Source organism: Mesoplodon bidens (assembly GCF_964165515.1).
Source record: "Mesoplodon bidens genome assembly, chromosome: 1".
NCBI lineage: Eukaryota > Metazoa > Chordata > Mammalia > Artiodactyla > Ziphiidae > Mesoplodon > Mesoplodon bidens.
In genome coordinates, this window is record NC_138176.1 from 40,212,742 (window position 1) to 40,238,438 (window position 25,697).

The following is a 25,697-nucleotide window of genomic DNA, read 5'->3' on the forward strand; positions in this document are numbered from 1 at the left end:
TCTAATACCTTGTGAGAAGACCATCCTCTTCTAAGTCATCAAGACCAGAACCAGGGAGGCACCGACAATTCCTTCTCCTTTACCCCTGTGTCCCTCCAGTCGCCAAAGCAAGGTCATTTTACCTCTTTATTATCTATTGTATTCATCCACAGTCCCAGGTCCCCATTGCTTCCTGCCTGGATTCCTGTATGTACAGCTCTCCACCTTCTGCCCTGTCTTTATTGCATTCTCCCAACTGCTGTCCTAGCCCTTTACCTCAGCTGCAAGGATGACCACGTGAGTCCCTGCTTAAATGTGTCCGTGGTTCCCGTTGCCCTTAGGAGAAAGCCTGAGCATCATTTGAGCATGAGTCTCCACTGTTTGTCCCTTGTCATCCTCACTTGCTTTTTCCCTTCCCTAGTGGGTCCTGCTTCCATGCCTTCTGCCCACTTAGAAGACCTTTCCTCTGCTTGGCTCATCTTGTTTACTCTCATGTTTCAAGACTCAACTCAAATATCACCTCCTCTGTGAGGAACACCGCCTTCCTAAGCCACCCAGCGGTCTGGGCTGGGCTTTCCCCCCGACACCTGCCTCTGTTATTCCACCAAGCGCACTGGGTTGGGATGGGCCACTTAGCTGTTTCCAGAGTGAACGCGCTTGAGGGCACAACCTGTTTTGTTAAAAAAAAAAAAAATCTCATGCTTCTTCTTGCCTAGCCTGGTGTCTGACACATAGGAGACTCTCGAAAAAGATTAGTAGGATATACACGGATAAGAAATTACTTTTTTATCTTCCTGAAACCAGGAAGACTGAAGCTGGGTAACAGAAGCGTTCTTCCTTCCCACCTTTCTGTCTGTATCCATTCCAGCATCTGCTCAACAGCCCAGCTGTGATGGAAGAGAAGCATATGGTTGACTTGAAAGAGGCAGTTGGGATGTGACTGCATGTGAAATGTATTCACCTGCCCCCACCTCCCCAACCCCCGTACAGGATGGCAGCAATGACACCTCATATTTGTCCCTTTATTTGCATTCTTCTCCTTAACTGTCTCCACAGATGTGATCTCATCTGGTGCGAGGGGCTGGTAGCCTGAGTGCTGGATGGGAGCATGTGATAATCCCAGCTTTGTAGATGCAGGGAGATAAGGAGCGAAGAAATTTGCCTAAAGTTAGTGAGTTGCTAGTGGCGGAAGAGACCAGACTTTGAGCTGAAGTCGTCTGCCCTTTCTGCTCTTTTAACCGGCAGAACTGGGTTGTATCAGATTGATGTTTTCACCTATCACCATTGAAAAGGAAGATGGGCAGAAGAGGTGGTGTAAAAAGTTTTCTGTGTATTAATTTTCCTCGCAGGTGTACTTTTTAACTGTTAATTTCCCTAATCTTCCTTCGGTTCTGGTTAAGTGCTCAGAGTGGTAGTGTCACTGGGTTCATTTGGCTGAAATAGCTGAGGCCCATTAAGTGGTGTTCTGGGGCCAGCTTTGGGCAGAGATGAAATTGCCACATTTCACCTGGTCAGTTTGGGAATAGTATTGACTTCAAACAATTTTCCTGCTTCACAAGCTAATAAAGTGACAACAATAAAAGCTCAGTCCTTCTTAAGTTGTACTCTTTACATTCTATGAAATCCTTTAAAATGAATTTTTTTTTTCCGTTCTGGAATTGTGGAGTCTTTGCGTAAACTTATGCAGGACAAGAAAATGGCTCGCTAGCATTCAGCAGTCACATTGTTAGCTTCCAGGAATTTATAAATTTTGAAAATTGCAGCCTCTGAAGTGGGCTGTTGCAGGGAAACCACACCTACATGTTTAAATTAAATTCTGGGCTCCTGAGAGCAAAGGTGAAGGCAGAGTGCGATTGAAAATGCAAGGGCAAAACAATTACGACTCTACCAAGATATGTTCAGACAGCAAGCAAGTCTTGGATGGTAGTCTTTCGGTTACTTTTTTGTGGTGGGGGGTGGTGGTTACTCTCTCTGTTGACCTCTGGCAAATCTGTCTAGTTTTGTTGTTTTATCAGCCCTCATTCTTCTTGATCACTGAGTTATTCCAGCCCCTCTGCCCGCTGCCTGCATGAAACCTCTCTTCTCTTGGCTTTTATTATACAAGAAATGGTATTCTCAGTCTCCTCCTGTCTCTTCCCTGCTAATGGCTACTTCTCCCACCATCACTCTACCATCTACACTCATCAGTGGTTTTCACTTTATTTTGGTCCCTGACGGCATTTGTGTGGGTACATAGCGGGTTTTCCATATCTGGGTGTTTCTACTTGTTTGTCCTGCTGTCTTCCCAGACTCAGTGGCTTAAAAACAAATTGACTTTGCAGTGTTGGTGGGGGGAAAGATCATTTGTTTCATTATCTCGTGTTAGAATTAAGTAAATTAAAGCTCAGGGAGGAGACGTGACTGGTGTAATTTCGCACAGCTATCATTTGGCAAAATCAGGCTAGAAACCAAGGTTCTTGACCGTCTGTACATCTCAGAGCCTCTGCATGGACTTCTCCTCACTCACCGACTCTTCCCGGTCTCCTGTACCATTACTGTTCCCTCAGCAAGGAACTTCAGAGATATTTGACCTTCACATGTCGCCTCGTTCCCCACAAACCAACCTACCAATTCTTTCTCTGATTTAAAATTTTATTCTTTAATAATTAAAGAAATTTACCAACAGTAAAATTCACTGTTTTGGAGCATATAGTTCTGTGAGTTTTAACACATGCATATAAACAGCATATAGAATAATCTATCACCCCTCAAATTGCCTGGTGCTGCCTTTTTGTGGTCAAACTTTCCCCCTCCCCCGACTCCTGGCCACACCGATCTGTTCTCTGTCACTATAGTTTTGCCTTTTCCAGAAAATCGTGTAAGTGGGATTATATGGACTATATCCCTTTGAGACTGACTTCTTTCATTTAGCATAATACATGAGATTCATCCATGTTGTATGTATCAATAGTTTGTCCCTTTTTATGACTAAGTAGTATTCCACCACTGTTTGTTTACTCATTACACCAGCACTGTGTGAGAATCTTAGTGGCTCTGCATTTTTGCCAGCATTTTATATTGCCAGTTTTTAAAATTCAGCCATTTTGATAGATGTGTAATGGTATCTCATTGTGATTTTAATTTGCGTTTATTTCTCTAATGATTAATGATGTTGAACATCTTTTCATGTGCATATTTGCTGTTCTTCTGCCTGTTAGGTATATCTGTATATCTCCTGTCCATTATGATGTTTACTTCACCCACGGTCATTGTCATAACCCTATTCCATGTGGTTGTTGTGCCTAGCTTTCTGTGTCAACATTGTTTCCCAGGTACCCTAGTATGTTCCAAGGTCAAGGCACTGAGCTAGGAACTTTATGTACATAGTCTCATTTTACTCCTACAAAACTCCTGTGAGATAAGTGGTGTCTTCTATTTTTATGGAGGAGGAATAAAGACCCCATGTTCAACAGATATTTATTGAGTACCTACTGTATGCTATGAGCCAGTTATTATACCCATTGACTAGTTCTGTGACTTTGGGCAAGTCATTTAATCGCTGAGTCAATTTTCTTATCTGTTAAATAAGGATCTATATCACAGTATTTTCTCTCAGGGTGATTGAGCAGAGGTTTTAAAGAAGAACATAGAAGGTCTGGCCATGGAAACATTGGCAGTGGCTGCTTCTATTGTTCTCTTCAAACATTTCATACTGTCCTGAGGCTGTTTCTGCCCCTTGTTGGCTACCTTCCTCTGGAAAATTGCCCCTTGGCGGGTCTCCTCCTCCACTCTGCATCAAATATTAGGACCAACACAAGATTCAGCCTTTTGTTTTTAAGAAATATGTTTCTCTGGTTGCTCTGTGCAGCTCACTAATGAATTGGCATCAGTTGGTCGAGAAAGAGATGGGATTGGACAAATTTTGAAAAGCAGACCTACAGTGCTGCAGTTACTCCTTCATCCCTCCTCTAAAGGCAGAGGACCAGTTACCATGGAGATTGCTGGTAGCTAATCTGTGTTCCTAAATTCACATTTCTTTCTTTGAATACCTAACCTGAGGTATGGCAAAAGGGGTACTAGGGAGGGGCCTTATCTCTCAGAGCAATGGTGTGTGTAGTGTTGCTGGAATGTTTTACATTTGTCATTTACTAGTCATTTAACCAAGCTTTTTTTCTTTGTTAGCCGGATAATTTGGGATGATTTCCAGGAAACTGGAAATACTTTGAAGACGGGCTGGCATTTGAAATGAGTGCTTAAGATTCTCTAAAGTCAGTAACAGAAAAGTTAAATGAGCCACATGTTTTACTTTGAGTCCATTCCAGCTTCAGTGTTTATGTAAGAATGTCTAACTTTTACTAATACCATAAAGGGTTGATCTAGTTGACAAGGTTATTCTGTTTAGGGTGGGACAGAAAGAGAAAATCATAATATGAGTAAAAAAATATATATAATCATGGTACCAAGATGACCTTTTACAAATTGTCATCATCCATTATGGAGTATGAGAGTCTTTGTCTGTGGAAGCAAGGGTGTGGTTAAAATTGGCTCCCTGCTTTTTCCTCTTTGGTAGCTAGAGCACGTTTTCAATTGTTAAGCATGTATCCAACGCTTACCATGTTCCAGGTCTACGTTAGGTATTAAGTCTCCTTAATTTTCACAGTAGCTGTCTGAAATAAAAGATAGCTCCATTTTACAAAACATGGTATGGAGAGGCCATTTGACTTATCCAGTGTGACCCTGTAAGGAGGTGGCGTTGAGCCCTGGTTCTCTGACTGTGCCCGCTGCTCTTATTGGAACCCACTCTGCCTCAATCTGCCTGTCACAGAGGCATGACAGCTGCTGCCTGCTGAGTGCCAGCACACCTTCTCCCACTGTGGCATCTGTTTCTTTCATGGGGGCTGTTTCCAAGACCTAAGGTCAGCACTTGCCTACCACAAGCCCTGAGATCGGGTAATTTTATTTTGTCCAGAAGGCCCATTGTAGAAAGAACATGAACTGTAAGTCAGAGAAAATGTTCAAGTGGTGTCTCCACCATTTTGTCACCATTGCAGGGCCTTCTGGCTGGTCTTGGGAGCCTGAAAAAGCTGCCTAGGGTAGTGGTTAAGAATGTGGATTCTGGAGTAAACTGGTTTCAAATCCTTGTTCTATCAGCTGTGTGACTTATCAGCTGTGTGACTGTGTACAACTTAATTGCTTTCTATGCCTCAGTTTCCACCATCTGTGAAATGGGTGTAGCAATAGTTCCTACCTCACAGGGATAAACGATTGTAAAGAGACAAATAAGAACTGTCAAGAGATTGAGTTGAAATAACCCCATTTTGGTCATCTTGGTCATCTAGTGCCATTGTTTCTTTCAGTGACATGATAACGAGCTTCCTTGAAATTTATAGTAACTTTCTTCTCTCCTTCTTGCCCAAAGTGAAAGAATTTCACATTTTTTGTATCTAATGCCAACAGAAATATTTGCTACCACGATTCTACTAGAAAAACAGATTAAATTATCACAAAATTACTATCTCCACCTAAGAAATTGAATTAGTAAATCTAAAAAGGATTTTTTTTGTCTAGAGAATACCTAAGTGTTTTTTGTAGAATTACTACACATAAAATTAGGTATAGTAAACAACAATCTCATTTTTTAGGTGAATATATGAAAAACACAACCAATTCTACATTCAAAAAACAACAGCAACACCCTATTTCATTGAAATGATTTGACTCCCCTTCTTTAATCTTGAATTTGGCTGGGTTGCATTTGAATTAACTTTTTTCCCCTTCAAGTTGACAGCAGTAAGAGGGGACCGTAGCTGTGCGTCCACCAGGAGGACAGCAGTCTCTGAATTGAGCGTAGGCCTACAAGTCAAATTTGACTGATACCCGTGGGCAGCGTGGTGCTGGCTGAGTCTGCATCCTTATTCCGAAGTCTGTCCCGATGTCCTGTGACTAATATGTTCCAGCTGTCTGGGTCACTACTTTGGAGTACTGTTTATTTGCAGCGGTGATGCTGCAAATAGGAAAAGCTTTCCCTTTTGTTGGTTGAAAGCTTTGCTGGTAATTAGCAAAACAAGCATGCCTCTTATTTGGAGAGAGACTGGAAAAGCGGCTGAAGAGTCAATTGTACGTAACCACTTTGGAAAACGATCTGGCATTACCGAGGAGAGTTGAACATATGTGGTCCCAAGCCCAGCTCTCTTCTCCTAGGTATATGCCCTGGAGAAATTTGCTGTGTGCACCGGGGGATGAGCACTAGAATCTAAATGCAGCATTATTCATAATAGCAAAAACTGAAAAATCCCCAGATGATCCTCAACAGTAGAACAGAGCAGTAAATTGTGGGTATGTTCACATAGTGAGAACTATATGGTGGTGAAAAATCAGCCAGAGTCACGTGAGTCAACAGGGATGAATCTCAAAATCTAAATCTTCAGAGGTGAGTCTGGAATACATACAGTCCTGGTTTCCTTTGTATTAGGCTTAAAGCCAGGCAGAACACAACAACATATTGAGAATACAGATGTGGTAAAACCATACAAAGGAGGAAAGGATTGACTCAAGATTCAGGCCTGTGGTTATCTCTGGTGGGGAGAATGGAGGGGTTGAGGTACAGGAAGGGGTACACAGACCTTTTTTTTGTTTGTTTGTTTTAAACAAAAGACAAAACAGAGCCCAGCACCACCAACTGGGTATTAACATACATGGGATTCATTTTATTATTCTTTAAGCTGACATATGTTATTATATTAGTTATTACTGCATAACAAGTTACCTCAAAACTTAGTAGCTTAAAAGTGATAAACCTTCATCATCTCAAACAATGTCTGTGTGGGTCAGGAAACCAGGAGCAGCTTCGCTGGATGGTTCTAACCGGGGGAGGGTCACATAGAGCTGCAGTCAGGATGTCAGTGGAAGCAGCCATCGTCTGAAGGCTTGCCTGGCCTGGAGGATCTGCTTCTCAGAAGGCTTACTCACCTGGCTGTTGCAGGAGGCCTCGGTCCTCACCATGTGGGCCTCCCTCTAGGGCGACTGGAGTGTCCTCATGACCATGACGTGGCAGCGGGTTTCCCTGCCAAGGCAGTGAGAGGGAAGCTGCTCTTTGGACCTGGCCTTTGAAGTCACACCCCATCCTTTCCCCGATATCCTATTAGCCACACATGCCAGCCCTATTCAGTGTGTGTGTGTGTGTGTGTGTGTGTGTGTGTTTGTGTGTTGGGGGTACTTCACAAGAGCCTGAGTGCCAAGAGGCAGGGGTCATTGGGGGCCATCTGGGAGGCTGGCTACCATGGTAGGCACTTTTATTTTTATTTTCTTATTAAAAAAATTTTTATTGTGTGTGTTTGGTCTTCGTTGCTGCTCACAGGCTTTTTCTAGTTGCGGCAAGTGAGGGCTACTCTTCGTTGTGGTGCGTGGACTTCTCATTGCAGTGGCTTCTCTTGTTGCGGAGCACGGGCTCTAGGCACGCGGGCTCAGTAGTTGTGGCATGTGGGCCCTAGAGCACGCAGGCTTCAGTAGTTGGCGCAGCAGGCTCAGTAGTTGTGGCTCGCGGGCTCTAGAGCGCAGGCTCAGTAGTTGCGGTCTTAGTTGCTCCGCGGCATGTGGGATCTTCCCGGACCAGGGATCAAAGCCGTGTCCCCTGTGTTGGCAGGTGGATTCTTAACCACTGCGCTACCAGGGAAGTCCAGAGGTTTTCTCAATTTTTAATCAAGCTAGTGAGCGGAGGAGACAGGACTAAAAGCCAGGTGCATGGGTCCCTGACTAGCTTTCCTCAGACTTTTGTACACCAGCACCTTCACATGGTAGACATCAAGACCTCTAAACCTTTGCGCATTGTGTGCAGAATTTTGGTGATCAGCAGATGAAGGGCCACTTCAGGCCATCATGCAGGGTAGTTTTGATGCTGTTTCCATCTTTATTGGCAGAGCAGTCAGTGTCTGTGCCATTATATTCTATTGTATTTTGCCTTTTATAAAAATGAATGGAAAATCTTCAACAGCGAGTGGTAATTGCCTTTTTGTGTGGCAGTGATAAAAATTACCTGGGTGCCATGTGAGCCTTGTTTTACTTTCTTTGGCCAATAGCGTGCTTTCTTGAGAAAGAAGGGAGAAAAATGAAATACATATATATAAAATGTCAAAAATACATTAAGGGTTATTGTGTTTCAAAGGGAAGTATAATGACTAATAGTCATTATAGTAATTGGTAATCATAATTATAGTATTATTGGTACTATTAAGAATGATTATTAATATATACTCTCAGGGAGTAAATGGCAGCGTGTGCATGCCCCTCCTCCCCTCCCCGCCCCTTCCCCACAATGACATGTGGCTGTGTTGTTTGGCTGTTTGGCTTTGAGGTTGGTTTTCAAGCGGGTGTCATGTTATGGGGCAGGGAGCGTGGGGACGGCCTGTGAATTTATGTTCCCTTCCTAGCTGATATAAATACTGTGCTTTCTCCTTTCCTAGTGAGATAAGCCTGGAGCTTGAGGTCAGAAGACCTAAGTAGCAGTTTTATGTCTGATGTTTTCTAGTTGAATGTTCTGTATCATCTCTGACACTTAGCCGCCTCCTCTGGAAAATGGAATCAGTAAACACCGCTTGCCTCACAGGGCTGTGAGGTGTGGTGAGGTGTGGTGGAGGCCATCATGCCCCCGGGCCACTGTGCCCTAGAGCACGTATTATAGTCGAGTGGAGCAGCATGTCTGGTGTGGTTCTGTGAGGGTAACATGAGTGCCTTCTAAGTGTAGTCTCAGAATCCAAAGTCAGAGTCAAGCTCAGGTCCTTGAAGCCCCAGTTTTTGTTCAAGTGGAAGTTTAGGCTACATCACTGCCCTGAAATTTAGCTGAATTAAAAGAAATTTACTGAGGAATTCCTTTGTTCCAGAAGTTCCTCGAGTGGGTCAGGCCAGTGGTTGTTCCCTACATTCAGTATGTGATGGGATTATTTTTTTCTCTTTTCACTTTTCTCCTTGCTTAAAAAAGAGTATCAACAGAATTTTAACCTACAAGCTTGACATATATTAAGAACACTGTCTCAACTGAAATGGCATTAACTTAATAAAAACCTTTGGTGGTAACGTGTTGTTTTGCTTATTCTTGCAGGGCGGAGCAGCATGAACATCCATAAATGTGCCTCTGGGCATATTTAGCCATTCGTTTTTGATTAGGAAAAAGAAGACGGCCATCCACTTGAAAGGTGAGTAAAGATTTCTGTGCGTCTTTTTTTTTTTTAAATTAATTATTTTATTTTTTTGGTTGTGTTGGGTCTTCGTTTCTATGCGAGGTCTTTCTCTAGTTGCGGCGAGCAGGGGCCACTCTTCATCGCGGTGCGCGTGCCTCTCACTGTTGCGGCCTCTCTTGTTGCGGAGCACAGGCTCCAGGCGTGCAGGCTCAGTAGTTGTGGCTCACGGGCCTAGTTGCTCCGCGGCATGTGGGATCTTCCCAGACCAGGGCTCGAACCCGTGTCCCCTGCATTGGCAGGCAGATTCTCAACCGCTGCGCCACCAGGGAAGCCCCCTGTGCGTCTTTTTATTATAAAAATGTTCAAACATACTGAAGAGTTAAAAAATGTACAGTGAGTTTACATTTAACAGTTGTTAGCATTTTGCCACATTGTGTATACCTGTGTGTGTGTGTGTGTGTGTGTGTGTGTGTAGTAGGTTTCTACTGTTTTCTGCTGAAACATGTGAAAGTAAGTTGAAGAGATCATGACATTTTATCCTCAATTCTTGGGGGTGCAGTTCCTAAAAATAAGAATATTCTCCCCTGAAGGACATTTTAGAACATTCTTAAACTCCATGACAGAATCATTTAATTAAACACAGTTACAATTTCCTATTAAAAGATGTAATTTTGAATTTATGTTCCCTTCCTGGCTGATATAAATAAGGTCAGATTTAAAAACTATTTAAACAGTGACTTACTTAATGGACAGACCTATATAGTGAATTTGTTTGATATGAAAAACATCTGGATATAAAGAATTGGAATTTGCACTACGCGCGTGTGCCCTGTGTAAGAGAGGATTGCTGTGCTTTCTCTGTTCCTGGTAATCTGCCCATCTGGCCCGCTGTAGCTGATGTTTATTGTTAGGTCAGAGGATCTGATGACTGCTCTTCCCTCCTTCCTGACCAGCATTCACAAGTAGACCAGTCTCTGTGATCTAATGTGATCAAAGGTCTTAATTGATTTTTTTAGCCTGAACTTACAAGGAGAATGGGAAAAGAATATGAGTGGTAATGTCCAGTTGAGGTTAGTATATTAAGATCAACACTAGAGAGAATCAGAATGATTCCCAGCCCCATAATTTGGCTACTTGAGTCGAAACTTTACATAAAGTTTTAAAGATGTGTGTTCAGCTCTGACTGTAGTTGTAAATATTACCCATGAGGGCCGTTTACACAGTCGGTCATTACAGCTCTGTGGTGCTTGCAGGGTTGCTGTTGGCTGTTCTACGTTCTAATCTCAGTTATATTTTGTTTACAATATCTTCTTCTGGAGGCCCTGAGTGTTGAAGCATTTCTTCATTCATGTTTCTGAACTAGATTTACCCATTTAGGGCGTTATTTTAAAAGAAGTCTGTTTAAGTGAGCCATTTAGGGCAGTGGAGTCGACTTAATATTTTCATTTCTGATTTAGAACAAAAAGTTAGTGACAGCAATAAAGTTTCTGAAAGACACTAACTTTCCGAAGACACTGGGACTGGAATTACAGATATCTCACAATGATCTAGTTTGCTTTCTCACTGTTTGGCCTCTGTCTGATTATGCTTAGAGATGATGAGGAGGCGTGCCTGGGGCTCCACATGAGGCAAGAGGCTCTGAAGGATGGCGGAAGGGAAGGCATATAGGGCTCTGTGTGTGGCCTTCAATTGGCTCTCTAGTCCTGGACCACTTAGAAATGGGGGAGTGTTTTTTTTTTTTAAACGTTCTATTGAAATAGAATATATATACAGAAAACACGCATATTGTAAGTGTATAGCTCAATGCAGTTTCCAAACTGAGCTCACTGATGTAACCAGAACCCAGATCAAGAAACAGAACATTTTCCCCACAGTCTCATGCCTCCTCTAGACACTAGATTCTGGACATTACCCACTCGGTGGAGAATTACTCTCTTGACTTCTAGGAGCATAAATTAGTCTGCCTGTCTTTCTGTGTGTGTGTGTGTGTGTGTGTGTGTGTGTGTATAATGCAGATCGTACTCTTCTGTGTCTGACTTTCCTCATTCAACAATGTATTAGAAAGATTCCTCCATCTTGTTGCATGTAGCTGTAGATTGATCATTTTCATTGCTGTAGAGTGTACCATTGGGTGAGAATCGAGCAGTTTATTCCTTCTGTTAGATGCAGGTGGATTTTTTGGGTTCATCCACTCAGAGTGCCCTGGGGCAGGAATGAGGATGAACCAAGGGTTTATCCTCATTGCGGTTACCATTGAAGTGTCCCGCGCTGTCCAACCTCTGCCCAGCTTCTGCTGTGATACGAGGGAGGAATCCTGGCAGCCGATAGAAGGTTGAGACACAGTTGGCAGAGATTAGCTTTTCAGTCCTGTAATGATTCCTGTTGCTTTTCCTGTGACTCACCATGTCCCTTTTCTCTTTGTTCTCAGCTGGCACGTTTTCTCCATCCTTTTGTCTGTCATTGTAACTCTTTCTACACCCCCTCCAAGGAGACAGTAACTATATCAAACAGTAGGCAGTCAATAAATATTTAAAGTTCATTGGGTGTTGATATTAGGTGTTAGATGAAGGGTGAAGAATTGCAAGTCGTGGGCTTGCTCTTAAGGAGCCTGTGTTGTGGTTACAGATTCATAGGTACGGGTATGGGCCACATCCCAGGAAACCAGTTGTACTGTAAAGTTCAGGATGTAAACTCAAAGGCTTGCGTGGGCCAGGCTTGTAACATGACGGAAATTAGTAGGGAGCGGGATTGCTCAGTAAGGAGTGATGGAGCTGTGGGGAATGAGTATATATGCCCTGCCCAATTTTTTTTCTTTTTTTTGAGGTACGCAGGCCCCTCACTGTTGTGGCCTCTCCCGTTGTGGAGCACAGGCTCCGGGCGCACAGGCTCAGCGGCCATGGCTCATGGGCCCAGCCACTCCGCGGCATGCAGAATCCTCCCGGACCGGGGCACGAACCCGTGTCCCCTGCATCGGCAGGCAGACTCTCAACCACTGCGCCACCAGGGAAGCCCTGCCCTGCCCAATTTTTGACCCAACAAAACAAAACATGTCTGGCTGAGTTTAGCAAGTCCACCAATGTCCAACCTTTAGGGAATAGACTGTTCATTATAAGAAAGTGGTTCCCATGGGATTTGGGTGTTTTTATGGCCAAATTCTGTTTTTGTAAATGAAGTTTTATTTGAACACTGTCGTGCTCATTTGTGTATGTATTGTCTATGACCGCTTTTGTGCTACGACAGCAGAGTTGAATAGTTGTGAAAGAGATTGAGCGGAGCATTTGCAATAGTGACCATATGGGCCACAATGGCTAGAATATTTACCATCTGGCCCTTTGAATAAAAGTTTGTCAACTCCTGCTTTACTTCGTCAGAGCAAGGACATAGTAATAATAACCTCTGTAGTCATGAAATAGTGTGAGCCCATTACTTTTCGTGTTAATGCCTTTATTTATTCATTTATTTATCCAACAGATATTTACAGAGCGCCTATTGTATGTCAGGCGTAAAATGGTAATAGTCAGATATGGTTCTTGCCCTTGTGGGCTTTACAGAGACCCCTATGAACTTGAAGTTCCATTGTAGGGTTGTGCTTTCTGTGAATCAGAACAAAAGTGTAATATGGAAATAGATTTACGAAATCCTCAAATTTAAACTAATATGTCAGCTATTTTTGTTAATTTTATAAATTGGATGAACACTTATTCTGTGTAATCTAATGGTTAATTCAGTTATAAAAAAGTATGTTGTATGATATCATCTAAATAATCATGTGTTTAGAGGTCCTAATTGTTTACATGTGGTAACAAAGGTTGTTTGAAAGCAGCCTGTCTGGATAGGGCTGTGATCTTTGAAGAGCTTACCAAAGCAAGCCAAGCAGACCTTCAGTCTTAGCCATGATAATAAGAAAAATTAAGCCTCAACAGAAAGAACAGCACACAAGGTAATAAAGTTTGGAATGTAGTTAAACAAATTTATCTTTGTTGGTATGCTTATCTACTTGCTTACTCGAGGTCATTAAAGTTTGTTTCTTCTTAATAGGAGGCTATAGAGTGCAATGTAATGAACATAGAAAATAGAGAAATATTTTAAAATTTTCTCCAAGGAGTGTGAAACTGGTTTTTAACATCATTTTCCCTCAATTAGCATTTTTATATATGCTCATATATGCTTTATGGGTGGACACTTGGGCTATGACTGACCTGTCACCGTAGTTATTTATCTGTGTGTAATAATTTGAAGATGTGAAAATGCACAAAGTCCTGACAGTGTTTATACACTGCCTTAGGAGTCATCTGATGTCAAGTGGCATGCTACTTGCACCTTCTGAGGCTGTGGTCTGGGTGACCAATGGTGTTTTCCTCTGAAATCTAATTATGAGAATTTGTCTGAAGGAACTATAGGGAAGGAATGTTAGCTGGTGCAATGAATATGGTTAAAACTAGTACTGATTTCTTCTGTTGCCAGAAGAAAATTAATAAATAAGGTTAAGGTTTAGTTCCTCTTCTTTATGAGGAAGAAATGATATATACACCCATACACAACTTTCTGCTTCTTGTGTTTAAAATGTTTTAAAAAACTCAATCTTATTCTTCATTTTAGTAATTTTTTGTAGTGGTTTGGATTTAGGGGTAGCTGAAAAATGAGAAGACTGAGAGGAAGTAAATATCACAGTTGTTTTCCTTGCAAAGCTGAAAACGGCAGGCTTAACTGCTTTGGTTAAAAATAAAGTTTTATGAAACAAATTTGATGATAGGCCAGAACACTTGATCTGTGACATTAAAAAAACTGGATCTTTTATTCTACATAATATGGAGTTCTTCTGTCAAGAACTCCAGCTCCAGGAGTGTTTAATTTGTCAAGGCTAGCTAATTAACATTCACTTTCTCAGTCTCTCAAGTTTTATTTTCGGAGAGGGAAAGGACTGAAGTGCAGCTGAATATAGCTTGATAGAGCGAAACGTGTTTTAGAAAGAGATCAGGATGATTCTCTTGGTTGCAAGTAACAGAAAACCCAATTCAAACTATCTTAAGTAAAAAGATTTATTGGTTCAGGTGGTTGGAAGTCCAGAGATGGATCTGACTTCAGGAAGGGCCAGATTGGGGATCCGGACAATGTGTTAGGAGGATCATTCTTGTCTGCATGTTCTTGGGCTACGGGTGAGACCTCCAGCAGCTTCAAGTTGACGTCGTTGCAGTGACCATCCAAGGCACTGCACAGACGACGTTCTTGGTCTGGTGCCTAGCGCTGGACCAGTCACTGTGGCCAGGGACGTGGGCCCATCCTGACTGGATTGCCCGGGTCATATGCTTCACACCTAGAGTCTGAGGTGAGCACCTCTTCAGCTGAAGATGAAGCATTGATTGATGACAGTGGGGAATGGTTCCCACCAGAAGTGCAGAAATTAGGGAGGGTCAGTGGATGCTGAGAGGCAAACTAATAATAATAATAAATGTATCTTTTTATGGTTTGCAAAGCATTTTCAGGTGTATTCACTTGTTTGACTTGGAAGAAGCATCAGAGAGGCAGGGTAAAGAAGTGATTAAGAACATGGATCCCGGGGCCAGGCTGTGTGGGCTCAATTATTAGCCACATAAGATTTTGACAAATACTTAACCTCTCTGTGCCCTAGTTTCCTCACTGTGCAATGGGGATAAAGGTATCTACCTTATGAGGTTCTGGGAAGGATTAAATTAATGGGTATTTGTAGGGCACTTAGCACCTGAGACATGCTGGTCCCTCTGTCCCTTGTTATTATCTTTGAGACAGTCCTGCCAGCAGAGTGACAGGTGAGCTTGTGGAAGTCCAGAGTCGCATGGCCTGTAAAGGGGGCAACAACATCAGTCAGGTCTCCTGACTTCTTCCCTGTCCCCACAGTTGCCTTTATGTAATGATTGTGGAGCATTTGGATTAATAATCAATCAAAGAAGCAGAGAGGGAAAAACTCTTACAAAGTAGGCCTGTTATTTGGATGTACCTACGTGTACCAGCAGGGCAGCGTTCCTTACATATTCTATTTGCAAGCCGATCTCTAGCTTCCCAGGTACAGAGTGCCCCCAGGGATATTTAGAGGACATCAGTGGGAGGATATTGGCACAGAATTTTTCCACCCTGGTGGGCACAGGCTTGGGACAGTCAGCCATATCCAGGGTTGGCACTCACTCCGGAGATGTTTGCTGATTGTTTAATCAGAGCCAGTAATTCTGAGCTTTAGAGGAAACCAAGATTTTTGTGGTTGGGAGGCGATTGGAGCCCATCAGTACGGTGTGAGGACGTAATTTCTGACAGAGAGGCTCACACCACCCCAGAATGCTGCTTCCAAGGCCTTTAGCCAGTTCCGTCTAGAAAAAGACACCATTTTCCTCATTAAGAATATATTCCCACAACGGTGAGACAGTTTTGTGGGGAAATTATTCAAATGACTTAATGAAGGAGGCTTGCCCTGGGGACTCAGACTTTGGTGTGACCCAGACATCTAAGGAGGGTCATGTTGCTTTCCGAGGCTGTAGACAATGGTTTCTTTGTACTGACTGTGGACTCAAGACACTGTGTTACTGTGGACTATCTTTAACACCCCACCCCAAATATGCAGCTCTACATGAGAAGAAAAACTTAGCAGAAACCGCAATTTTGGCTCTCCCTACAGTGCTTTTGAGGAAGAAGGGTGCGCTGCGGCATTCCCAAAGCTTGCTTCATGGGCGGACCCACCCGCTTCCCTGCATGAAAAACTCTGCCCTGCAGTGAGTGGCCTGTCCTGCCTCGCTGCCGCGGTGCCTGGTATGTGGGAGGTGCTCAGATATTTCTTGAATGAACAAACCTATTTGAACTATGCCTTTGTCTTCATTTTCAGTTTCTTTTGACAAGAAATTGTTTACCGTGTAGATGTCTTCAGGCATTTCGGCTCTGAGTCTGTGTGAACCTTCTGTGTGAACACACCGCATTATGTTGTTTCTTTAGATGAAGGTGGTGGTGTTTGAATATTGATTCCAACACCTGCTTTTACAATGCTATTTATACTCCAACTAACAACACCTATTCAGAGAGTAAAGGCGATTAGCTACTAATTCTGTAGAACCGACCCTTGGTTTGCTAAATGCTTGTGGGAATCATAAAAGGTTCTTAGATTTAATCCCACTTACTTTGTTCTTAGGTCCTTGGGAGCTTTTTGTCTTGTTTAGTAGTCTGGGATTGAATATTAATAGATTCTTCATTGTCTTTAACCTGACCCTGTTTTATAGCTGAAAAAACAAGGGCAACCTTGTTTCCTGTAAGTCAACAACAAAAGTAATAACATTATTATTCATTGTGTGATGGGTACTGCCCTGAGTCCTTTTATTGATTATCCTGTTTCATAGTCTCAACAGCTCCATGACCATTATTTTGTAGATGAGGAAACGGAGGCAGAGCCAGAATGTGGCTGAGTGGCCCCAGGCCTGCTTGTAGCGCTCACACACGCTGTACTGCCAGTTGGCATGGGCCGCTGTCCAGGCCAGGGGCTCTCAAACTGCCTGCATATTGGAATCACCCTTAGGGCTATAAAAGCACTCCATGTCCAGGTACCCCCTCCCCCGCTCATGTTTTTATTTACTTGGTCTAGGATCTCAGGTGAAGGTGCTGTGCATTCAGGATTGAGAACCTTTGAACCAGAGCAGTGGTTCTTAAAATTTGGTCCCCAGAACAGCGGCATCAGCATCACCTGGGCACTTGTTAGAAGCAGAACTTCTTAGGTCCCACCCAAACCTACTGAGTTGAAACTGGAGGGTGGAGGTCTAGCCATCAGTGTTTTAACAAGATCTCTGTGATTCTTTTTTGCTTAAATTATAAAATACATAAACTTCATCATCATAACCATTGTTGAGTGTACAGTTCAGTAGTGTTAAGTATATTCACATTGTGGGGAAGTAGATCTCCAGAACTTTCTCATCTTGCAAATCTGAAACTCTATAACTATTAAACGGTTCTCCTTTCCTCTCTTCCCCAGCCCCTGGTAACCACCATTTTACTTTTGTTTCTGTGAATTTGGCTACTTTGGATACTTTGTATAAGTGGAACTCCAGGTGAGTGTTATGGACACACAAGTTTGAGAACCCTGCACTCCAAAATTTGATTTGGCTTATCTCCCTTTAGACTCCTGCCCACATCATTTGTATCAACCATACTGTGACTCTCAAACGCACCTTGAGCGTGCCACTGTCTTCTCAATTCTGCCTCTGCCCCCTTGTCCTGTGTCACTCATCAAGTTGCTCAACTTCCCTGAGCTAGTTCTCTCATCTTTATAAAGGAGGTAACCGAACTTGCAGAGTCTGGTAAAAGTTAAACGATTAGACACATGTGAAAGTATTTTGTAAGCTATCAGGTGGTATACTAATGAAATAGTAAGTATAGAAATATCTTTTTAAAGTTTAGTTTTTTTGTTTGTTTGTTTTTGTTTTTTGTTTTTTTTGCGGTATGTGGGCCTCTCACTGTTGTGGCCTCTCCCGTTGCGGAGCACAGGCTCCGGACACGCAGGCTCAGCAGCCATGGCTCACGGGCCTAGCCGCTCTGCGGCATGTGGGATCTTCCCGGACCGGGGCACGAACCCGTGTCCCCTGCATGGGCAGGTGGACTCTCAACCATTGCGCCACTAGGGAAGCCCATAGTTTTTGTTTTTATTGAAGTTATACAAGCTTGATTTTTAAAGGGTTATGTAGTTCCACAAGACCTCTTATCCCCTTTATGGTGTTGCTCCCTCCTTGCCCCCCAGTTTCTTATTTGGTATTTATCTTATACTGTGTAAACAGGATTCACAGGTACTAGTATAGTTTGATTACTTTAACTTTCCTGCACACAGATTTTTCTTGGATTTAATAATTGTCTTGTTTTTAAAAATTTTGTGCCCTTAGCACTAAGTTAGCCACAAACAGCCTTCCATGTGAATCTCCTCCCAATATCTTAGGTATTTTTTCAGTTTTATCTTCTTGACATTATCTCACCTGGAGTCTTAGGCCCTGCACCAGTCTAGACCATATCCTCTCCAGGCCTGCTGTGCACCAAGCCTTGAGATGGACTCTTCCTTCAACACCATTCTGGGGATTTCTCTTATCTTGCTTCTCTATGGGCTTCCCTGTTTTCCACATTCCATATTCCCTTCTTTCTTGGTTTATTCCCTTATTTTGGCAGACCACATGCTCTGTAACCTTCCTAACAAATTACACAGGAGGTAAGACTGAGTGGTTTTAGGTCTGGGAGCATTATACATATATATATATATATATATATATATATATATATATATATATATATATATATATATTTTTTTTTAACATCTTTATTGGAATATAATCCCTTTACAATGGTGTGTTAGTTTCTGCTGTATATTTATATTTAACCTACAGTCTGGTTGGTGTAGAGGTCTAGACTGGAAGTCTCTGAACCTCAGAATAGTGAAGGATTTGCTCATTGCCTTCAGGCTTCCGGTGTTAGTGGTGATAAATCTAAGACCTTCTGATTCCCAGTTCTTGGCAGGTGACTGATCTTTCTTACTTTTTCTCTCGGACTCCTAGTTCTTCGTGATAACGTTCCTTGGTGGGGAGGGTCTATTTTCATGTATTGTGCTGAGATCTGAATGGACATTTACAGGCTGGAAACTCACCTCTTTCATTTTTAGGAATTTTCTTGATGTCTGTCATTACTGACTTTTCCCCCTTTTCTCTGTTCTTTCCTTCTGAAATTCCTGTTAGGTGTTGACTGACTTGTACTGTGACTATGATCTTTACTCCTGTTTTCCACCTCTATTTTTAAGCTGTTTTCTTAGAATATTTCCTCAAGTTTACTTTCTAATCTTTCTATTAAATTTTTTATGTTTGTTATCATGTTTTCATTTTCTGACAGTTTTTTTTTTTTGGTTTGTTCTTCTCTGGATGCTTCTATTTTATAGAGTCTTGTTTTTTTATAAGAGTATTCTCTTAGCTCTCTGAGGAGATAACTATACTTTTTTTTTCTTTTTGAAGCTTTCCTTTTCTCATGATTTTTATTAACTTGCTTTTTTTTCCTGTTTGTTTGTCTTTCATATTAGATACTTTCTTTATGTGGCTGATGATCCTTGAGTGTCAGTTCATGTTTAAGAATGGGGCTTCATAAACTGGAAGATATGGCTTCTTTGGGTCTGCTACGTCACTTGCCATTTTCAAATTGATTTCCAGCTTTAAAATGTTTAAAATTTAAATCTCTCTTGTTATCTCTGTCCTTGTGGATTTATGCCTTTAAAAAGCAATAACTGTTGTATTGGGGGTTTAGGAGAGAGAGGAACTAAATATGTGTGTCTGTCCACTGTCTTTAACTGGAAGTCAATATAGAAGTCTTAAAAATCCAGGGCAGGATTTGTAGCATTGGTATTTGGTCAGACACATACCTGCAGTGGTGAGCCTTAGCTGGTGTTCTTTTATTTTTAAGGCATGATATATATTTAGATTGCCTCAGTAGAGATCTTGGCTTTCTTGTTAACTCTGCAGCAGCTGCCTCTTTTTCTTGGTTAAAGGCTTTCATTTCAGATGTAAAATACCAATAAATTTATAAATAATTGGGCTTTGAGATAAAAAATAAGAATCCTTAAAAAAAAATCCTTATTGATGTTTCTAAAAGCAATTTTCCGAGAGTAAGCATCTAATTCTTAGATTAAAATGCAGCTGACACGTTAAGCCTTCTTACATGAAAAGCCCAATAATAGGCTTTAATGCCGTTTGTCCTTGACCACCCACAAAGGGCACTGCCGCAGGCCAGAGGGATTGGACATACATATGGCATGGGGAGTGAGGCTGTGTTTGTGACTTTGATCCCTAGTAAATGCTTCAACAAAGCATTCAAGCTCAGATTGTCAGAGAGTAGGTAAAAAACTAGCCTTCATTCTGATAGCAGGTCTCTGCAAGAATTAAGCAGGTTTGGGGAGGGCAGTGCGGTTCTTTTAATATAGGCCAACCGACCTTGGGTTATTGGGTCATCTCCCGATGTGCCCCTTGTGGTGACAAATTCAGTTGCTTTCTGCCCTCTCTGAGCATTGGGCGTGTCCTCTGGCAGATACCCAGGCTTCCTTCCCGCTTACTGGGGCACAGCCCCTCAGAGGAATGCCTTGGTCATTGGGTGATAACTGAGATGGTGGTTCCTGGCCTGGTGGCGATTAGATAACAGACGTTCTTTTCAGAAGACTTGCAGCTCTGCACAGCAGCAGCTCTTCAATAGCTATAACTTCACCACTGGGAAAGGAAAGGAAAACCTCTCTGCTTCCATGCTGATTGCTGTGGAAGCTTGCCCAAGAGCCTTTTTTTTTGGTGCAGAGCTGTGTGCAAAACTGAGAACTTGCTTTCTACTTAAAATATTGGCCTTTTATTACTCTATCAACCTTTGGGGAAATCAGATTCACAGTTTACCTAAGTTTAGAAAGTCAGTTACTCACTCTTACTATTAAAGCCACCAACAATCCAGGGGTAATTTTAGTTACTCTCTTCAGGTTGAATTAAAATTAATAGGAGCACAGTACTGTAGATCTTCCTTGTTAGTTGTTGAGTTTTTTTTAAAAAGCTAAATATAAATAAATGATGAATTCTTGTCAGTTAGGAAGGGACCCTTTTTGTTAAATTAGCAACTCTTCTCTCTATATTTCTGTGGCCTTCTCCCTTAATATATGTACAGTAGCAAAATGACCTCCTGGCGCTGTGTCTGTTACGTCACAGGCAGAGACCAGAGTTTTTAGTGCTAAGAGGGAAACTTGCAAATGATGACACGTTAGCTGACCAATGTCCAGCCTGAGTTTTCTGAGTTTTGTCACCCTCGTTGATTATCAGCATTGCTGCCTCTGCCACGCTTACACTTTTAAAGCTCTAGCCCAAGCATGAGCAGAATATTTCCTTGGTTACTCTCAGCTTAATTGAAGCAGCCTGAGTTTTCTATTTTCTGCATTCTGAGGGTCAGCAATGGAAACTAAACCTCTTTTTTTTTTTTTTTTTTTTAATTAAAAGGAGAGCTACGACTGTTCTTTGCAGAAACTGCCAGCTTCTGATCTTGCTAGAGCTACTTCACTCCCAGGGCTTAAAGCCCCAGCTCTGTGCAGTATTTATAGATTCCTGAATAAAGAATCAAGGAAGAAGCAAATATGTATAGTTTCCAAGTGATTTACATTATATGCCCTGTGGCATTTTATTATTTAAAATTTCGTTCTGTTGCCAACATGATTTTGGCACTTAGTATGTGATAATTATGATTTGTATTCTTTAACAGACTTCTATCGGCAGAGGTTTATCACATACATACGTTACAGTGTAATGTATACCATCAAAAGTGCTATCAAGAAATGAAGGGTTAAATTTATGAGACAGATAGTTTTGTGATTCAAAAAATGTATGAGGCAGACTATAGCTTTGTCATTTGTGCTTTGAGATTGCCATGAATAGGCCCCTCATCTGGTTGAGAATTTTAACTACCCAGTTTTTCTATGGGAAAAATTGCTCTTCAGACAGAGTGTGAATGAAATATCCTATCCCTTGTGGGACTCCTCCTGCTCTTGGAGGGAGATGAGAAGAAAGGGTGGCATTTATGGCATTTGGCTGTTTCGCTGAAGCGGGGGTGTGTTCTTCCAGCTGCAGCTGTGGTGGCTGCTGGGAGGACAGTGAGACAAGGGTGTCTAAAGAGGGTCTAAGATCAGGTACTTGGTGAGGGTTTTCTGAGGTTGCTGGCTTTTCACGTGAGACCCCAGTATCTGATGCCTTTTGTGGAGACCACGGTTACAACCTTGTCTGAGAGATTTACTGTTGGGTCCATAACGAGGACAAGCTGGCCATGCTTCTATTGAAAGAAGTTGGGTCTTGCCTGCAGGGTGAGCTGCTTTAGCTCGTCCATCGCCCAGCTTCTTGTGGGGCATCTCTAATCAGAAGCTGGGGCAGATCCGGGTTCGGTGGTGGGGTTGGTGGGGCTACTGTCTCCCACTTGGGAATTTTTGGAACCTTCTTTGGTGATATGGTGTGTAAGAGCCCACGTTTAGAATTAGACAAAACAGATCTGGTTGTATATCCTAGCATCTTGGCTGAGGCCATGGGCAAGTTACTTCACCTTTCGACACCCCAGTTTTCTCATCTGTATAATGGGAATGTTGTTTGCTTCAGGATTATTTTAAGGATTAAATGAGATTTTATATATATATATATATATATTTAGTACTAATTATAATATATTAATACATATATTATTAAATATATAAAATATATGAGTTTTCTATGTTAATATGTAGATTTTTATATCTATCTTACATATATATATGTGCACAGAGACATGTACACTCTATACACATACAGTAGCACCTGGCACATAGTAAGTGCTAAATACGCAGAGGATGTTATTATCATACCATTATGTATTATTATGCTGTAATTATGCTCAAACATTGCGGTATGCTGGGTACCGTATGGTGCCCCCCTGGCTCCCTTCCTCCCAGATGCACCAGTGCTCACTGTGGGGAAATGGAAAAGATGCTAGGCTTTGTTGAAATTGCACCCAGATTCGAATTTGCTTTTCTTAGTTCTTATTCTTCTGACTCTTAAGCTTTTGCCTTTTCTTAATGTTCAGCATGTTCTCTTAAAGTATTAACTATTAAGATGGGCATGACAGCTCTCTGGGCAGGGAACATAGGCTGCCCCGGCACGGGCAGAGCGGCCTTATAAAGACATTGTCTCTTCATCAGCTTTTTAAGGTTTACTTTTCCCTCCACTGAGGGAGAATTTGTTTATAAAACAGTTTATTAGGCAGCCGTTAGTTTTTCTACTTTATGTCAGTCATTTGACCCTTGGGCAGCAAGAGGTAGCTGGCATTTGCAGTTGGATGAGATAAAATTCCTGTTGAAGTCAGACCAATTTATCCATTAGCTCCGGCAGAAGGGTGGTGGGCAGAAGCAGTTTCTTCTTCCCTTTTTTTTTTTTTTTTTTTTTTTTTGCGGTATGCGGGCCTCTCACTGCCATGGCCTCTCCCGTTGCGGAGCACAGGCTCCGGACGTGCAGGCCCAGCAGCCATGGCTCACGGGCCCAGCCGCTCCATGGTATGTGGGATCCTCCTGGACCGGGGCACGAACCCGTGTCCCCTACATCGGCAGGCGGACTCTCAACCACTGCGCCACCAGGGAAGCCCTCTTCTTCCCTTTTTTGAAATACAGAATTGAAGGGCCCACTGTATGATGTGACTAGGACCCTAACAGGGAACTATAGTTACGGGGCAGTAGCACATCGGCCTTGAATGAATCTCTCATTTTACTCATTTATTCTCACTTTGGAAAAGTATTTCATGTGTAATATAGGGGTACTAGCTATACTTATAAGGGTCCAGATTATGCTGATGTTTTTCAGGATTATTAAAAAAATATGTTCAGAAAAGTTGAGGTCCACAAGGAATAACATTGGCAGAATTCACCTGAGACTTAACAGCTGATTTACTAGAAGAAGGTTTCTGTTATGTTCAGTGATTTTATGTAATTGAGCTCCAGTCCTTTATTACCTTTGCTACTGAGGGACCAAGAATCTAAAATGTTTCTTGTGTGACTTTTTCAGCAGGTGAGGAGGGCTGGTTCGAATAGTAAAGATTATGAGCACAATAGCTCCCATTTTTCCTGAACTTCCTTCTGGGAATGAGAAGCCAGGAAGCCTAGGAAAGTTTTTCACTAGTTTTTATGGCATCTTCCCCTTGGAGGGTTCACAGTTTGCAGTGCTTTGCCAGTACGAAACTGTTTTGGGAAATGTGACCAGACATTCTTAGAAGGTCAGCAAAAGACCTTGAATACGTGTCATGGAGAAGATTAGCCGCTGTTGCTGCCACTGTGGCACACTAGGTGCTGGGTGCCGTCTTGGGTCCTTGTCACACCAGCCGCCCCCAGTGGGGGTCACCCCAGCTACTTCGGAGCGGACAGGAAGCCTCTGGGAGGTTCAGCTCAGGTTGCGTAATAGTGACTGAGTCAGCGTTGATTCCAGGGCCATCCCACTCCAAAGTGCACACTTTTAACTACCATGTTTTATTTTATTGCCTCCTAGCTTGGAAAACAACGTACCGCCTCCAAAGTCTGGGTTCTTTCTGCTATGCCATGTTGCCCCATTCCCTGGTATCTTCACTGTTTATCCCTTACCCAAAAAAAAAAAAAAAAAAAAGGCTTCCAATTCACACACCATTTACTATAGGCACCTCAGGCAGTGCTTATAGCCCTCACTTCTTTGGGACAAAGAAATACCACCTCAGTACACTGTAGATTATTTCCCCCTATTTATGTAGGGGAAAAGTAATCATAGGAACATAAATATAAGTTTGTGTGTTGGTCTTTTTAAACCAACTTTTACACCTAGTAAAGGTTTAGGAAAATGAGGCTAGGGGTTATGGATCCTAGCATACGGATGGCAGTGATGGGAGATCTGATCGGGGGTGGGTTTGGTCTGAGTCAAGGAAGGGCATTCAGGCAGCTGCAGGCCCTGGAGAGGAGATAGCAAGGGATCCTCATGGCTCCTTCTGGCTCAGAAATAATGTTATTTTGTTCTCTCCTACATTTGTTCCTTCGTTCCTTTGTTCATTCCTTTCTTCATTCAAGCATTCAAGCACTCAAGCACTCACCAGGCATTATTGCGTGACTATTGAAGCTCTTTGCAGTGCTATGTAAGAACTAAAGGTGTGAGAAATTTATCTGCCTCCTCTTAATGGGAGGAAAAGGAAATTTGGAAGAAATAGAAATATGTATATTCTGCTGTTTAAAAATATTGCTCTTGGGACCTCCCTGGTGGTGCAGTGGCTAAGAATCCACCCGCCAATGCAGGGGACACAGGTTCGAGCGCTGGTCTGGGAAGATCCCACATGCTGCGGAGCAACTAAGCCCGTGAGCCACAACTACTGAGCCCGTGTGCCACAACTACCGAAGCCCGAGCACCTAGAGCCTGTGCTCCACAACAAAGAGAAGCCACCACAATGAGAAGCCTGAGCACCGCAATGAAGAGTAGTCCCTGCTCGCCACAACTAGAGAAAGCCCACGCGCAGCAATGAAGACCCAACGCAGCCAAAAATAAATAAATAAAATAAATAAATTTATTAAAAAAATTATTGCTCTTGTAGCACCAGTTGCTTTTTGCTCATAAAAATAGGATGTTTGATATATTATAGAAATACGATGGTCAAGGCAAGAATGTGTAAAGAATCATAAGGTTCTACCCCACCTGCTTGTTTTTCCTACTGAATTAGACAAATGTTCCGAGACCTTTCCCCACACCTGAGGGGTGGCATGTGAATAAAATGGGTATGCAGAACATTTTGTCATTTCCTGAAAACAGACATTTAAATATAAAACGTGATGCAATTAAGAGATTCAGTAACTTTATAAATTAATATTTCTGGAAAGTCTAAAATCCAGGGAATGTTTGAAGTGGGAAAGAATGTTTTCTTCCTTCTTTTTTCCCTTGTGGTAAAAGGAAGTTTTGAAGCATCTGAATTAAGTGTGTGTGTATCTATTTTTCATAAAGCCCACATTATGATGTGTCTAAAACAAGAATCCACAATGCCTCTTGGGACCAGGCAGGTAAAATAAAT

General features: G+C 42.3%; 1 protein-coding gene across 4 annotated transcripts in view; it reads left to right on the forward strand.

Annotated features, from left to right (window-relative positions):
- SGMS1 (sphingomyelin synthase 1) overlaps positions 1-25,697 on the forward strand; it is a 292,102-nt gene that overhangs the window by 24,135 nt on the left and 242,270 nt on the right. For all 4 annotated transcript variants that reach the window (XM_081223542.1, XM_081223545.1, XM_081223543.1 and 1 more), the window contains exon 2: positions 9,053-9,146. The gene's annotated coding sequence lies outside the window, so the exon portion shown is untranslated. The remainder of the gene's footprint in view (positions 1-9,052; positions 9,147-25,697) is intronic.